The sequence below is a fragment of the Lycium barbarum genome, chromosome 11, assembly GCF_019175385.1.
Source record: "Lycium barbarum isolate Lr01 chromosome 11, ASM1917538v2, whole genome shotgun sequence".
NCBI lineage: Eukaryota > Viridiplantae > Streptophyta > Magnoliopsida > Solanales > Solanaceae > Lycium > Lycium barbarum.
In genome coordinates, this window is record NC_083347.1 from 38,912,652 (window position 1) to 38,931,061 (window position 18,410).

Consider the following 18,410-nt stretch of genomic DNA (forward strand, 5'->3'; position numbering starts at 1 on the left):
ATCAACTACGCTCTCACTGCTCTGAAAATCAATCTTCTCCGCTTTGTCAAAATCTTCAATTGTCCAGTCTTCAAAGAACATAACATCACGGCTTCTAACAAGTTTCTTCTTAACTGGATCATAGAAACGATAGACAAATTCGTCATGATCATAACCAATGAAGATAAATTGCCTAGTTTTAACTTCCAGCTTTGACCTCTTATCCTTAGGAACATGCACAAAAGCCTTACACCGAAGAATCTTAGATGAGCATAAGAGACATCCTTACCAAACCAAGCTTTGTCAGAGACATCACCATCCAAAGCAACAATAGGAGATAAATTGATAACATAAGAAATAGTATTAAGTGCTTCTGCCCAAAATAAATCTGGCAACTTAGCATCTGAAAGCAAACATCTAACCCTCTCAACTAGAGTTCTGTTCATCCTCTCTGCTAAACCATTTAACTGAGAACTCTTTGAAGGAGTTTTCTGATGCCGAATACTCTGTTGTCTACAATAATTATCAAAAGGACCAATGTATTCACCACCATTGTCTGAGAGGATGCATTTTAGTTTCTTCCATGTCTGTCTCTCAACCAAGGTCTGAAAAGTCTTGAACACATCAAGTACTTGATCCTTGGACTTCAAAGGAAATACCCAGAGTTTAAGAGAATGATTATCAATAAAAGTCACAAAGTAAAGTGCACCATCACGAGAACTTATTTTAAAAGGACCACACAAATCAGAATGTAGCAACTCCAGAAAATCAAGCTTTCTTGAAGGCGAATGACTCTGAAAGGAAACTCTTTTCTATTTCCCGGCTAAGAAATGAACATATCTCTTTAACTTTGCTTGTTTCACTCCAGAAAACAAATTCTTCTTAGCCAAGTTATCAATACCCTTCTCGCTCATATGACTCAGCCTTCTATGCCATAATTCTGATGAAGTATCATTCTCCACTAAATTTACTAAGTCACTACAAATAGAGCCCGAAAATAAGTACAAGTCAAATATCTTGTTACCTCGTGCCACAATCATTGAACCTCTAAGAAGCTTCCATTGGCCACCACCAACTGTTTGATCATAACCCTCATCATCAAGCGTTCCTATAGAAATTAAATTCAGATGAACATCTGGAGCATGCTTGACATTGTTAAGAACCAACCTTGAACCGTTCTTACTTTTAAAGCAAATTGTGCCAATGCTAAATACCTCAACCTTACTATCATTGCCCATTCGTAACATTCCAAAATTACCTGGAGTATAAAAATAAAATAATTCCTTCTTTGGCGTGACATGAGAAGTCATCACAAACAAAATTGATATCATTTTTACCACAAGCTACAAGAAGATCATTTTCAGCAACAACAACAACACGATTTTCATTATCGCCTTCTTTCTTTTGCTTTTTCTGGTCTCTCTTAAACTTGTGGCAATGTTTCTTAATGTGCCCTTTCAAGTGACAATAGTCACATGTAAGATTCTTGTACCTGGAGGATCTTGAATTGGTTCTACTTTTGCCTCTGTCATTTTGACCTCTAAAATTGCTTCTCCCCTTATTTTCAGTAACCAAAACATCGGAGTGTGAAGTTGAAGAAGACGAAGCTTGAGATATTCTTCTCATCTCTTCATTCAAACACCACTCTTAGAATACTCCATAGTTACACCACCACTGGGAGTATAATTAGTCAAAGAAACCTAAAGAATTTCCCAAGAGTCTAGCAGAGTATTAAGAAGCCAGAGTCCCTGTATTTCTTTATCAAACTTGACACCCATTCCAGACAGCTGATCAAGGACACCCTGAAAATTATTTATATGATCAGAAATAGGACTGCCCTCTTTATATCTAATATTCATCAATTGTTTCAGTAGGAACAATTTGTTATTGCTATTCTTCGAAGTACAAAGTGTCTCAAGCTTTTCCCACAAACTTTTAGCATTTGTCTCATTCACAATATGATTTCGAACATTATCTTCAACCCGTTGCCCAATATAGCCACAAACCTGTAAGTGCTCAAATTCCCAATCCTCATCTTCAATGGACTCGGGTTTCTTAGAAAAAAACACAAGTCAATGCAATTTCTTGTCAAATGAAAGATCTTTCATCTTGCTTTTTCAAATATGGTAATTACTGCCATTTAACAAACCATCTTGCTCATATTTACCTCCATCATTCAAATAGATAATCAACACAACCAAATATAACTACAAGCTCTGATACCACTTTGTTGGGTAGAAACAAGCAGCAACCAAATTGCATGATGAGGTAACAGCGGAAGAAATACCAAAGTGAAAACTTCCCACACTATGTGAACTAAGAGAAGACAATAATCACTAGCATAAATGAAAATTCGGACATTAAATATACCAAAATAAAATATCAAAGCAAGCAAAATTAAATCGAATGTCGGAGACACCAAATTTACGTAGTAAAACCCCTTCAAGGTGAAGAAAAAACATCCACGGGACCTCCGGCCCACAAAAACTCTACTATGATCAACAAGAGTTACAATAATATTCTCCAAATAGCTACAACAACAAAGCCAAGAACAGAGCAACAATACATAAAAGATAGCACCAAAACTAGTGAAGAAAGGAGAGTAATCACCCCTAAAAATGAGCTATTATTCATACTAGAAACCTGGAGCTACATGCCACAAAGTTAGATCTCCACCGTTGAAATTGAAGAACTAAATGTTGAGAGCCCCCAGTTCTAATTTGAGAACGATCCAACGGTTAACAAATGGGGCAAGGTTGTTTGAAGCGGATTGCTGTAGCAGGAAATTTCTGGACGAAAATCTGCTCTTCTCTCTTACTTTTTCTCTCTATATGGCTGTTATGAATTCTCTCTTTTGTTATGAAAATAAGACCTAGGTTGATCCTATATATAGTAAATTTTAGGACAAAAGTGGGCTGGTCAAAATTAGATTGAGATTTATTAATCCAAATCCAAATAGGAAGGGAAAACCCAAAAAACCCAACACGCACAACTGGGCAATTCATTAGGATTTGATGCACCACAAGCTTTTCATAAGCTCAATGATAATATAAATGCCATGTGCCAACGTATGCATGATATGTAGGAACAAGTGGATTGACTGGAGAGGAAAGTGAATAACATTGAATTTAAAAACACTGAATATGCTCATGCTGTGATACTCAGAAATGGGAAAGACTTGCAAGAAACTCCCACCAAAAGAAAAGAAAATGCAACCCTTAAACCAGAATTAACTCATCAACCAGTGGAGGAACTTGAAAAAGAGCCAGAAAAAGTTGATATAGGTGCAAGACCACCTCCTCCCTTCCTGCAACGATTAATGTAGAAACAAGTGAAGGTGAGATTCAAAAAGTTCCTAAATATACTGAACCAGGCCACCTTAACATTCCACTTGTGGATGCTTTAAGATATGCAAAGTACATCATGAAACTAGTTGCAAATAAGAGGAGGTTGACTGACTTTGAAACGATGGCACTTACTGAAGACTGCACATCTCGCATCCAAAACCAACTCCCCATAGAAACTGAAAGATCCGAGAAGTTTCACTATCTCCATATGATTTGGAAATGTAGAAGTGAGACGAGCTCTGTGTAATTTAGGGGAAATCATAAATCGATGCCCCTATCAGTTTTTAAGAAACTTGGGTTAGGAGTGAAGAACTCGACTACTATAATGTTGGAATTAGCAGAGAAATCTATGGCTTAGCTCGAGTGACTAATCAAAGATGTGCTAGTGCAAATAGGGAAGTTCATATTTATGGAAATGTTCATTATCGTTGATTTTCAATCAGATGAACAAGTTTCATTAATCCTGGGGAGACCTTTGCTAGTGACTAGAAACACAATTATCAAGGTCAAGGAAGGAAAGATAATACTTAGAGTGGAAAATGAGGAAATAGCCTTTAATATACACAAAGTTATAGGGCTCCCTCACCATCATGATGACCTTGTATCCATTACTGTGTTGGACGCTGATGCAGAGCAGATCGACCATGTGGCTTATCTTTAGGTTCCTTTGGAGAGAGCTCTAATGTTGTACGACTCTGTGGTAGAAGATGAAGAAATTAAAGAGATAAATAACATCCTTGATCTATCATGAGATTACGTTTAAGGAAGGATAACATTTGAGCCACTTGACCGACCAACATGTCTACGTCCCAAGTCGTCTGTGGAGGAAGCTCCAACACTTGAATTGAAACCTCTCCGCCCCTACTTCCGCTATGCTTATATTGGTGAGTCTGAAACTCTTCCTATTATTATTTTTGCTAAATTATCTACTTTACAGAATGAAAATTTGTTGAGAATGCTACGCCAGCATAAGCGGGAAATCAAATGGATTGTATCCGACATAAATAGAGTCAGCCCAGCTTTCTGCATACACCAATATTCGATGGACGATGATCAAAACCGGCATGGAGAAACAACGTCGTCTAAATTCTATCATGAAGAATGTGGTAAGAAAGTATGTGAGGTGGAGCTATTTTGGTTGTCCATTGTATATCGGAAGGAATTTTTTTCTATCTTTTCCAATATGATCCAGAATATCTTAAATAGAACTAGAGGCTGGAATACAAAGTGTCTTTCCATAGGAGGCAAAAGTCTTCCCATAGCAATTTATAGCACCATTGCAAAAGCTCTAAACATATATTTTTGGAGCGGATATGATGGTAACAAAGATACCTTTGGATTTCTTGGGACTATTAATCCCTTCCCATTCATAGAAGGTGGATCTAATTTTGGAAAACTTTCCGTCATTGGTAAAGTATTTTCTATTAAACAGTGGTAGAGATTTAGAACTATGAGGCCTTTATGGACTCTATTTGTGAAGGCCAAGTATTGTCATAAATTGCACCTTGTTATCAAGAGTTCGAGCAATGCTCACTCTAGAAACTGGAGAATTCTTTGTTCCACTAACAACATTGTTGAACAACATATACTCTAGAAACTCGGAAGAGGCTAGGTCTCTTTTTGATTTGATAGCTGGAGTGAGTAAGGCCCCTTTTACAAACTTCTACCCGAGGGCACCAAACCTAGTAGAAGTTTCATCAATGACATGTAACATTATTGAGATTGGGATGTCTGTGCAGAAGTTCCAGATGATATCAAGAGCTATATAGGCATGCATATACACTTAAAGATGAAGATGACTTATAAATTTGAAACTCACCACTTCAGGATCGTTTACTAGTACCTCGAAGTTCATTAGAACTACTAGGCAGCAAAGACATTCTCTGAGTATAACATGAATCAAAGAGGTTCCTTTTAAAGTGTCCTTTTTGATATAGAGGGTTATCCATAGGAATATTCCCAAAGATGATATTATTTCCACATTTGGTATCACTGGTCCTCCAAACTTTATTTGCTGCAGGATCCACCAACCTGAAGACATTAATCATGTGTTCTACAATGGCCCTCTAGCAAGGGCCTTATAGAGTCATCACTGCTCCATTTTTGGAATTAGAAGGAATGATAATTCTCTGATATCGCTATTATCCAATTAGTGGAGCCATCATACACTCAATAATATTATTGATTATACTATTAAAATCACCCCTAACTTGATTATTTGGGAGCTCTAGAAAAGCATATGCAGTAGCAGGTATGGTCACAAAAAGCCTTATCTTCCTAATTATGTATCTAATTTGTCAAATTTTTTATTGTTTGTGAAGCTTCAATTTGCCAACTTCAATGAAACTCTCTCCTGGGATGATTTTGTTGGTTTACAACAAGAAAATTATGAACAGAGTTGGTAAAGTGGTTTCATGGGACCTTCCCAAAACTCATGTCTATACGCTCAACAGTGATGGAAGTTTTAAGGAGGATAAATGTGGTTGTAGAGGTATAATCAGAGATTGGAAAGGCAGATTAATCATGGCCTTCTCTGTATAGTTTATGAGATTTCACTACTAAAAAAACAATGCAAATCAACCAAAAATAGCAATCTCATGAGGTTGGGTTTCTTAAAACATGGGCCTCAAGAACAGGTCGCTAAAGGCTTGGTTGGTTTTTGAAAGCAACCCCATGAGCTCTCAATAACCGACCTCACGAGGTTGGTAGAATTTTTCACCGAAATCCAAAAATATTGATTATAGTATATAATTTTTTTTTAACATGTGTCGACCTCATTAGATCGGTATATTTATATTACTATTTATTAATTTTATTATTACCGACCTCATGAGGTAGGTTTAATAGATGAATTTGTTTATTGTTACTGAAAAGCGACCTCATAAGGACGTAAATTTCTTATTATGTTTTAGTTTTCTACATAATACTGACCTCGTGAGGAAGTTTTTTTGCAGAAAATGTAGCAGCATCATGCTGTTTTTGCAGCTTCCCACCGACCAATTCAATATACAGTTCTATATTCAGCTAAAACCAACTGAAATAGCTGCCAACAGTCCACCAAACTATAACAAACACATGTACTAACATCCTACAACCCACACCACATCAAATCCAACCTGTAACTACTTCAAAGATGAATGAAAAAGGTCATACAAACATTCACAAAAGGCATAAGTTAGTCTAGAACATTAAACTACTTCAAACTTTGCAAACATTCACAAAAAACTTATATAATTCTTACAAAGCCACCAAAAGAGGCATAAGTTAGTTTACAAGATAAAAGTTCAATCATGTGATGGTGTGTTTGCTACATGATCCTTATCATCATCATCCTCACCACTGGTGGGCTCAATCTAACCATCCGTAAATTCTGATTAGGTTTGAACTCATTAAATGCTTGTGGTTAGTCCAGAAGGGAGTGATAATGTGATTCACTAGTAATACAAATTCTGTTTGTAGTAATTTTGGGTGTAAATAAGTTCCTAAGTCCAACACAAATTGAAAAGTACATAGAAATCAAAAGTTCCAATGGAGTTTGCGCAAGGCCTGACTTCAACGTGTATAACTCAAAATTGGCAAGGAATCTGGGAAACTCAAAACATGAAAGTTTGTAACCCTTTGAAATACCTATTCAATCACATAACAATGGGTCAATCAGAGATTTGTACAAAGAGTTATGTATGTTTTACTAAAGGCAGGGAAACACCCTCGCTCGGCAAGGCTGTCGCAAAGAACTTCTGCTTTTGAAATTTTTTTGCCTCTTCCGACACTCTTACTCAGCAAGGGTGGCGCAATTGTGCAAATTTCAGTTTCCAATTTTCTAAATATCCAAATACGAAAGTTCTTTTCACCTTTGTTCTAAACCAACATTTGAGAGAGAAAACACCCTAGGGCTTTTCCAAATCATTCAAAGTGAGTTCTTATTCAATTCCCGTGATTATTACATCAATTTATCAAGGATTAACACTAGAATCATCACACATTACATAGATAGAGAGAATTTAATTCAAGAAAAATTGAAGAAAGACATCTTTGGAAAATCTTCGTGAGATAAGTTCCTTGATTCATGTATTGTTATGGGGTTGATTTTGGCTTCATATATCCATTAAAGAGCGTTACAAAACATGGGTGATTCATGGGATATCTAAAATATGATTTTGGCCATAAAAATCTCTAGTTTTCCAAAAAGGTGGACTAAAATTGGATTAAAAGTTCTAATCGTTATCATCCTAATCAATTGTAGAGCAATTGTTGAACCTTGAGACTTCCGTAAGAGCGTTTTAGTGAGATTTAAGGTTTTTCTCTTTTGAACATACTTTTGAACGATAATCTTAAATAACGTGTCGTGTTTGTAGAGGGTCAAGCCCACATAGAACCTTTATGTGTATTATATGTATTAGGCGTATTATACTATCTATATGTAAACATGATTTTCCTCTATTATGGGCTGGTCGAACTTGATTTCAAAAGCTTTGATCTTCAAACTGTTTTACCCCTATAAGGGACGATTGAAATTGATTTATAAAGCTTTGGTCTTTAAACGGGGTAAATTGAATTAGATAAATGATTTGAACATGGTTTTTAAATCAATTTATGATACCTTCATTAATGAGAAGATGATTTGAGGAATGATTTTGGCTGTAAGACATTATTGATGATTTTGCTAATATGTCATTACTTGCAAGTGTTTATGTTTGGGCCTATATGGTCAAGTTGTGCTAGTTCAGCGGATGATTAGCCGTTATAGATTTTAACCAATCACTTTCGAGCAACTGTGTCAGTCCAGAGGACAATTAACCTATGTGGGTTGGTAGCCCCGGTGTAACATTGTTACATGGGATCCTAAAGTGGCTTTCCTGATGTTTGCTCATGAGCTGGCATGTGTTATTACTTGGCTTACCTATGAGCTTTCCTGTTGATAAGCTTGTTCTTAAAAGAAAGGGATTTTACATGTAAATGACGTTTTTCTACTTTGCACTAGTTCTTCATAACTTATTCATGTTACTTGATTTTGAATCGTTTTCTTTGAACTATTTCGTTATATAGATATTGCTATTATTTTCTACATGAACTTTTGGTCCTAGACACTCACTGAGTACCCAGTACTCAGGCATACCACTGTTATTTTGATGCTATGTTAGATAACGAAGAAAAGCAGGTTTGTGACGATCATACGGAGTAAGAGAACTTGCTCCCAGCCTTTACCGAGCCCACATGCTCACTCGTGGATCTTCACATTTTTATCTGTCTTTATTTATTATTCAGTTTTGGACTGCGTCTTGAATTAGTTAAAATGTCTTTTCATAGAGGCTCCTAGATAGTTGATTTAGTTGGGTTGTATCTTTGTTAGTCATTGCTTGACTAGACGAAGTGTTTGGGTTTATTTGTTACACTCAGATTATATATATCAGACTTTTGCTTATCATAAATATTCTTGTTACCATTATTTTTGTTGTCTTAATCAAATATATGCATAATGAACCATAATTTGAATTATGACAAGTGTGTTGATTTATAAGGTGCTTTCGGTACGGTTCCTTAACACCGAATGTCTGTTGCGCCACGGTGGATTTTGGGGCGAGACACTCATCTACAAGTTGGTATTGACCATATACTTGACATCGTATCATAGGTCGAGACTGGGAGGTCGAGGTCCAGGGTGAGGGCTGCCATCACCAGGACACAGGGGAATTAGAAATATCCGAAAGCAATTAATGCATCTAATTGGACCTTAAACCCTACAAGCTGTCTGTCCCTCCGAGGTATCTGCTCGTCCCTCTGCCTATCCTGGCCTCCGCAGCTTCTACATGGAAAGGTAGCTCAATGATCTTCTGCACCGTAGACATCACCATCTCTGTATTTATCGACTCGGCATACCAGGAAGTACCTATGCCTTGTAGCCCCGACTGGAAGTGATCATATGCTCGATTTGGCATGTCGTAAGCTGTACAAACCTAGCCAGGCCTCTAATAGTGTCTACCCACTTTTTCTCCATTTGCTCTTGGGTAAGCAATGTGACTCGACTATCGGTTGGCTGAGTACGACACAACTCCTCTATTGATTGTAGATATTAAGTTTGAATTTAAAAGATAGAATTAGAATATAAATTTAGAACAGACAATAATTATTACGTTAAATTAAAGGCTTACATAGGTCCGCTCAGCTCGTGACGCAACCCGACGCAACCCAAATGTCTGGATCTCCGACTTTTCTACTTCCTCATGTGAGTGGCCTTGAGTGCCTCATATTGAGCTAATGGCCTCCCCAATTCTTTTTCCTGCAAATGAACAAATTGAGTAATTAATCAAAAAATTAAATACATTGAGTATTCTACAATAGGGCTTAAGGAAAAATACCAATTTCCTCCTCACAGTCCCTTGGCTAACAGCCCCACTAGTGTGTAGAGAGCCAACTCGCTTAAATGGTCTAGCTTTCTTCCCTATCTTGCTTAATTGATTAAACCTTGCATTAGTTTCTCAGTATCTCATTATCTCATCCTAGTGCTAAGGTAAGACCCAAAGGACGAGCCCTCAGGCACAAGTTAGACAATATGTGCCTGCTTTCTTCTCGAAGTTAATGGCTATCTCTTCCTCATGTTCTGGGATCCAGGCACACTTTTTCTGCAAAGAAAATTAAATGAGTTTAGTAATTAGGAATCAATCAATAAAAATATAGTGTTTGAATTAAAATAATAAGTTGATATATACCCTAAAATCCAAAAGGATCCGTCTCTAAAGCTATGGTGGCATCTTGACCCAACTCGAGAATACGCCCCTATATAAATTTCTTAAGGCATGAGAAAGGATTGATGTAGCCTCGTTCGAATTGAAACTGCAATAAAACAATTAAAATTTAGAGGTTATATTAAAAAAATTAGGAGATATACATAAACAAAAGATAATTTGCAAAAGGATGAATCATATCGGAATCCCTCAGGCTAGATAATGAGTCTGTTGTACATGTCCCTCACGCCAAGCTGTGGAGCATCATGAGCACGTGTAGCTGTGTGATCCATGGTATTAGTGTCTGGCTCAGAGCTACAATCTCAGAGGCAAACACCCGATAGACCAAACTGTAGAGTAGGTGATTGAGATGGATTTGATCCAGTCGGGTAGGGTGTAGCTGTCGAAGTACCACTAGACGTCCACCACTGAGATTGGAGAGGCAACTGAGTGAAACCATGTGGGGTAGCATAACCCGATGTGGCCATCATCATAGGGGTCTGGAGAGGTGGTTGACTGTAGCCTTGTGGTGGATCCACATAGTTAGGTGGAGGATAGATCTGTGGAGGTGGTTGACTATAGCCTGGGGTCTGCCCAGTTTAGTAAGGCATAGGCCCACCCTGTGGTAGGATAGATGGTGACAGATAGCTATATCTAATTTGTATCCCCATTGGCCATCTCCTCCCAGTCCCACCCTTTTTTCGTTTCCAAGGGGCATGTCATGACACAATTTCACTAAGTTGTGCGGGCACCTACCTTTCCCACCTCAGTAGGCAAACCCTTAGCTCAACATTCATAATTAATGGAAATATAGTGGAAGAAAGTAAATAACATAAGTCTTACGATAATATAATATAAATAAGTGCGGAAGTAAAACATATCCATCTCAGTATCTGGTCTGTTCATACAAGAGCATCTAACTAAATACTATAAGTTTGAATAATAATACATCAATAATCTCAAAATCTTGTCTTAGAATGGAAAACATGACAGAATAATAGGAAGAGTCTTCGGGCAGCGAACGTCCTCATGCTTACCCTGAAGAGAATCGAATCAGCAATCCTCGATTTTTTCTTTCTTCCTGAAAATGAAAAAGAAACCATTCGTACTCTCATAACTCAACTTGGATAACTTTCAAACAGTTTAAAGAAAAATCTTTCGGCAATTTCATTTATTGAGCGGTCTTTCCTCCTTTTTTGTTTATCGTCGATTTGCATTCTTCAGTCTGATCCAGTTATTAAGAAAATTAAAAAGGTGTTCCCCATTCATTAGAGAGAGAAGATCACCAAGATTTCGCGATCCGCTGCCGAATTTATTCCAATTCCAAGAGCTTGGATCTAATCGATATTGATATACCGATTCGATTCGAGCTCTCTTGTGAAGAATGCTCATTCAATGAGAATTCTTAATATTATGGTAGAAGTGGATCCCACCTGTTACTCTGCATTCATAAAAGAAATGCCGCAAGTGCAGGTTAGTACAAACAACAAGTACTGGTAGGTATCATAGGCTAACTAAGACTAGCTAACGTATATAAAGACAACAAAGCAAGATAAACAAGTAATCCAACAAGTACAAGTTAATACGAATCCATATCCACGGTACAAATCATCAACTATGTTATAGCATCTAAATCCAACTGCGCCAAGTCTCAATATAATCAATCCGCACCAGTACATCACAATCATATCACAATAAGTCATCACCTATGTTATAGCATCTAAGCCCAACTGTGCCAAGTCTCAGTATAATCATTCTGAACCAGTATATCACAATCGTATCACAGGAGACCAAAAGGTACAACGCAACACAATAATTTATGTATGATGAATGCAATGCATATGGACCATACACATGTACTCCGATAATGGAACATCACATCTCGACAGCACAATCCATGGGGGACCACCGAAGTCCATGTACCATTCGCTCTGAAAAATGACCTTGGACCATGAGCACTCTCTCTATCCCAGCAAGAGACCTTGAGCATCGCACACTCATTCTCTCCCGGTAAGAAACGTCGGGCAAGGTACACTCATTCTCTCCCTGTAAGAAACCTCAGGCAAGGTACACTCATTCCCCTCCGATAAATGACTTCGGGTCACAGACTCTCATCTTTCTTTTACGCTATCCGGCAGAGACCTCGGCGGCTATACTCTCTCATTTATCATCATCAGTAGCATAACCATGCAATATCAATGTATCATGGAAATGAGTATGAATACGATGCAATGTAATATCAATAACCAATTCAATCCCAAATAGTACCACACATGACACACAAGTAATATAAAAAATAAGGCTACACAATAAGCCACAATGAAATCACAATCTCATCTCAATATCAATCAAGTAAAGTACTACAATATCATAGTCATAATATATCACTAGTCACAAATGCCCAATGTCTCAACGTGGCAACGAGCCAATAAGTAAATAGATCAAGATAATTTAACAACACAATAGGGTGGCTAGCCTCCAAATCATACAACAAGGCCCAACCTAAGACAATATCCAACCCAACTTCATACCCGAAGGTTTACATGCTTTCTCCGACAATATCATCTAAACATACGCTTCGCTAATCGAAGTCTCAACATAAGGTAAATCGTAACCTACATGGAGAGCTGAACAGCAAAGTCTCTAATAATCAAACCTTAGTATTTCCCTTCCTTTGAGCCTCGAGATAATGGAAGTGTAAACATATCTGAATCATGAAATTAGAATCAAGAAGTAACATCATTCATATCTTACCTCTATTCAAGACCCAAATCCCAATCTATAGAATGGGGTTTATGAATTAGAAAGATGGAATAAAGAATCTATAGGTCTCAACATGGAACTAATGTTCTAGGTTATCAATTCCCATCAATTATAAGCTAGGAGAACTAACAAATCACTTAGATTCGGATTTTAGGCAAACCCCCCAAAATTTGGGTATGAACCCTAACTTCCAATTTCATAAATTAGCCACTGATTAGGAAGGAATCATGCAATAATAGGTTCTAATCATCAACTCCATGCTTAATAAAGCTAACCCAATCAATAAAGCAAGATTTAATATCTAGAATGAAGAACCAATTGAACCCTCTTTTAATTCTCAAGCTCTTAATGAAAAATAACATGATTAATGGATTCCTAAGGTGATTAATGGAATATGGAATAGCAATGAAGATGGAAGGACTTACCACAATGATTTTCTCCCAAGAGAAGCCTTGAAATGCTCCCAACAGCTCTATCTTTGGAATGGTAATGAATGAGGGACTTAAGGATTTTAACACTCATTCAATGAATCTAAGTGCCCATCACCCACTTTTGCGCCCATTCTACTTATCACACCCTAACCTTGGTGAGGCGCGATTGGCACTTGGCACCCTACTGGGGCCGAGCGAACCAAACTGTAACTCGCGTCATCTATGTCTCCAATGGCAAAAAAAAGGCCAAGAAGGCCAACTATGAATATAATATTATGCATACGTATATGTACAATGGGCCTGCGACGTCAACATATCCACTAACAAAACATAACTAGGTTGTACACAAGAGTTTGTCTGCAAAGCCTCTATGAACATGACTGAAGTACATAAGTCGGGACAAGGCCCCCGACATACCCTTAACACAAAATACATATACAATCCAGACTCGGTAATGCTCCAGGAAGAAGTGGAGCCCACCAATCAAAACTAGTACCTGGAAGCAGCCTACTGTGGAAGTCCTTGTCCCGTCTGTCCACACCTGCGGGCATGAACGCAGCGTCCACAAGAAAGGACGTCAGTACGAATAATGTACCGAGTAAGTAAGGCGGAAATGTAATATAATAAATATATACTGCAAGAAGAAGGATCAGTGTCAACCTGGCACTTCTGACTTACCAATGAGAATCTAGTACGCATGTTTCTTCATACTCTCATCTCTTTAACTACATCTATGTTTGATACTGTTCCTCTAACTTACTTATGGTCCTAGTGCTAATTGCCGAACTGATCAGTGGTAACTTCCCGACCGTCCGTAGCATGGTGGTAACTGCCCGTTCGATTATCGTCTGACGATAGAGCGCAACTGCTAGACTGATCAGTGGCAACTGCCCGACCAGCCTTAGCTCGGTGGTAATAAATGCCCAACCAGCCGTAGCATGGTGGTAAATACGTAGCTACCCAACTGGTCGCAGACCAGTGACAAACACATATCTGCCCAACCGGCCGTAGCCCGGTGGTAACATCTGCTCGACTGATCGTAGAACAGTGGTAATTATAATCGACATCATAACCAAACTTCTACAAGTAATCTCTATGCACTTCTCATGGTCATCACTTAACCCGTAGGGTATACATAACCACATAAGACCTATAAGCACAGCTCAGGCCATTAGTACTTCTTCCCGCTTGACTAAACATTAACCAAGTCCTAATATACAACATAAACATCCCTTCGAATATTAAAATACCTCATTAGGGATCCTCTACTGGCACTCTATTCATGTCCCACAAAGCATTCCTTAAGAACTCGTTCCTAAACTCGTTGGATTTTCATTTTGAAACCATCATCATGAACACATCTCACCTTGAAGGAACAAAATCATAAGGTGAGATCAACATCAATAGCCATAAAACAAGTTCAATGATATCACGGGAACATTGGGAACTCTAAGCTTTGGTATTTTAGAAATAGAGTTATTGAGGATATCATATATAGGTTCCCAACAAGGGATCATGCCTTAAGAAAGAACGGGGTTTAGCCTTAAATACCTAGAAACTCACTTCTCGACTTTCCAACCTACCTCCCGTCTTGCAATCTATTTACGATCGTTCGTAGTCTCATAATCTACATATAAAACCATTCATACTATTGTTAGGCTCACCATCATACACTTGTCTCAAGCCTTTAATTAAAATCCTTTTAGAATCTGCCGAAATCCAGGCAACATCTCGCCTGTTTATGCCTCGCCCGAAATCACAATCCATCAACCAACAACAACAACAACAATACCAATATCAAATATAATATTATCAGTACCAATATATTCCATAAACATCCCATACGATGTTTTATCCAATTCCTCAACCCATAAATTCATTATATGATCATTTAGTAACTTTTCCTCCGTAACTAAGCTTAATTCAATATTAATAAGGAAAGATTCATACCTTTCACCCGCCAGAACTGCAATATCTTCAATTATCACCTTGAATCCAAACCAAGTTTCGCCGCAATAAGATTTTATAATCACAACTATACACTGTACGGACCTAAATTCGGAAATTTCACTTAATTCGCGGTAAAATTTAGTGGACGGAAGTTGGGGGAACTCTGTAGAATATTTGGGGACTTTTTGGGGGGTAATTGGTCTGAAACTAAGGGGGTAAACCCCCTTTTATACTTGGCTAGAGTCGTATAGTACCGACTTAAAATTTGCTCAGCGCGATCGCACTGCCCTGTGGCGCGTTCGCGCTGAGTTGCTGGGTTCTCCTCTGCGTGTTCATGTCACCTTCTAGCGCGTCCACGCAGGGTTAATTCCCTGCTCTGACATCCCATCTTAAAATGCTCATAATTCTCAATTCCGACGTCGGATCGATGCGCCGTTTGTTGTGTTGGAAACTACACTTTATGAACTTCACTTTAGGATTTTGCTTTGCTTGGAAACTTCACATATACTAGAAGATATTCTTTCTCGAAGTTGGGCCAAAATTACCCTTCATATTTTCTCCAAAGTTCCAACAAATTTAATTTTCTTAAATCACTTGTCCTCCAATCCTTCCATAGCTTATTATATGAACTTAAACCCTCATAACCATAAGATAAACACATATAATCTCACATACCTCCTGAAAGGTAGCTCGAATCTTAACATACGAAACTACGAACTGTAACATCCTCCCCGCCTTTAAAAACATTCGTCCTCGAATGTTAAACTCTTAGGGATCTCTATGAAAATTTCTGCAGAGTTTCCTGGGTAACTATAATAGTACTAACCTGTGACACAGCAAGCTAAAATACACATACCACACCGGCCGCCATAAGTACTAATAACTTTTTAACCACACATAACTAGTAATTATACCTGTATTATCATAGGGAAGCTGCTCCTGATTCTAGTGTCTAGTTAAAGCATATATGCGGTTCTGACCACCGCCAGAGCTAGACGCTCCACCTCTACATCTGTCTCTGCTAGCTGAAGTCTGAGGCCTCGTTCTGGGAAGCGTACCGAGGAAGCTAAAGTTGCTAATGATCCAGTTGGCCGAGCCATAACACCTCTATCATTCATCGGGCAATCCCTCATATAGTGACCTGAAACCCCACATGTATAACATACATCAGAGCCCTGATAACATCATCCAAAATGGGCTCTACCACCCTAAATGCATAGTGGAGGGGGCATCCTCATCTGTGTCGATTCTCTCCGGTACTGAAAATACGGAGCCCTCGAATTCTGACCTAACTCAGAATAAGCCGACCTCTCATAACGCGGCCTCCGTGATGGTGAAGGAATACTAGTAGCTGAAAGTGGGGACCTAAAACTACCCCTGACATCCTCTAACTGACTAGAAGATCTAGCTCTCTTAGACCGACCCTCATTCAAATCCTTAGACTGCCGTCTCTTCTGATATTCTAGATTCTGAGCATATGCTTGGATACGGGCAATGTCCATACCGTCAAGTAAAGCAGCAGTGGAACATTCATTAATTAAATACGACTCGAGTCCCGCCCCAAACCGGTGCACTCGGTTTTCCATTTCTGCTACAATAGTGGGAGCATACCTAGCTAAGGAGTTAAACTGGAAACTATACTCCTGCCCACTTCTATTCCCTTGGCTAAGAGTCAAGAATTTGTATACTCTCGCCCGACGGACCTCTGGTGGCAAATAATGTCGAAGAAAGGCATCTACGAACTCCTGCCACTTGGGTCGAGGTGTATTAGCCCCTCTGGAAGACATCCAAGCATTATACCAATACACAACCATATCCCGTAATTTGTAGGAAGCTAACTCTACTGACTTGGTGTCTGAAGCATACATCACTCACAACGTTCTCAGCATTTCATCTATAAAACTCTGTGGGTCCTCCTCTTGTTTCGACCCAAAGAACTCTGGAGGGGCCAAATTAAGAAAGTCTCGGACTTTGGCACTAACGGCTTTGTCTCCGTAACTTTTACCCTACCGCTGGGCTTGAGCGGCTACTATCTGAGTCAACAACCGAATAACCTCTCGTGCCTCCTGACCCGAGGCATCAGGTGGGGGAATTGGGGGTGCTAGAATTCCTGTATGCCCCTCTGGAACGGTTGAGGTATAAGATGTCTGGAATGGAACTTCATTCTGTTACCCGTCTTCCTCTATATCTACCTGCGGCTCCCGCTCAGTCCTTCTTCCGGCCACTGCCTTGTCCTTCTGGGCCGCTGTTGCTTTTCTCTTCATAGGCATTATTGAAATCATAATATATGGTCAGGAAAAAAAGAATCCTCATATCATGGTTCTATCGCACGATCTAAGATAGGAAAGAAAGGATATCTTCCTAAATGCCTTGCAGCCTCCTATTTATAAGTGTGGTGCACTGCACACCATAAATAAGACTCTGCTAGACACGACTTGCAGACAACCCCAGGACAGACCTGCTCTGATACTACTTTGTCAAACCCCCAACCTTGGTGAGGCGTGATTGGCACCCGGCACCCTACTGGGGCCGAGCGAACCAAACTGTAACTCGTGTCATCTATGTCTCCAATGGCAAAAAAGGCCAAGAAGGCCAACTAGGAATATAATATCATGCATACGTATATGTACAATGGGCCTGCGACGTTAACATATCCACTAACAAAACATAACTGTCTGTACATAGGAGTCTATCTGTAAAGCATCTACGAACATGACTGAAGTACATAAGTCGGGACAGGACCCCCGACATACCCTTAACACAAAATACATATACAACTCAGACTGGGCAATGCTCCAGGAAGAAGTGGATCCCACCAATAAAAACTAGTACCTGGAAGCAGCCTACTGTGGAAGATCCTCGTCCCGTCTGTCTACACCTGCGGGCATGAATGCAGCGTCCACAAGAAAGGGCGTCAGTACGAATAATGTACCGAGTATGTAAGGCGGAAATGTAATCGAATAAATATATACAACAAGAAGAAGGATAAGAGTCAACCAGGCACTTCTGACTTACCAATGAGAATCTAATACGCATGTCTCTTCATACTCTCATTTCTGTAACTACATCTATGTTTGATACTGTGTCTCTAACTTACTTATCGTCCTGGCGCTAAGTACCCAACTGATCAGTGGTAACTGCCCGACCAGCCATAGCACGGTGGTAACTGCCGTCCGATTATCGCCCGACGGTAGAGCGCAACTACCCGACTGGCCGTA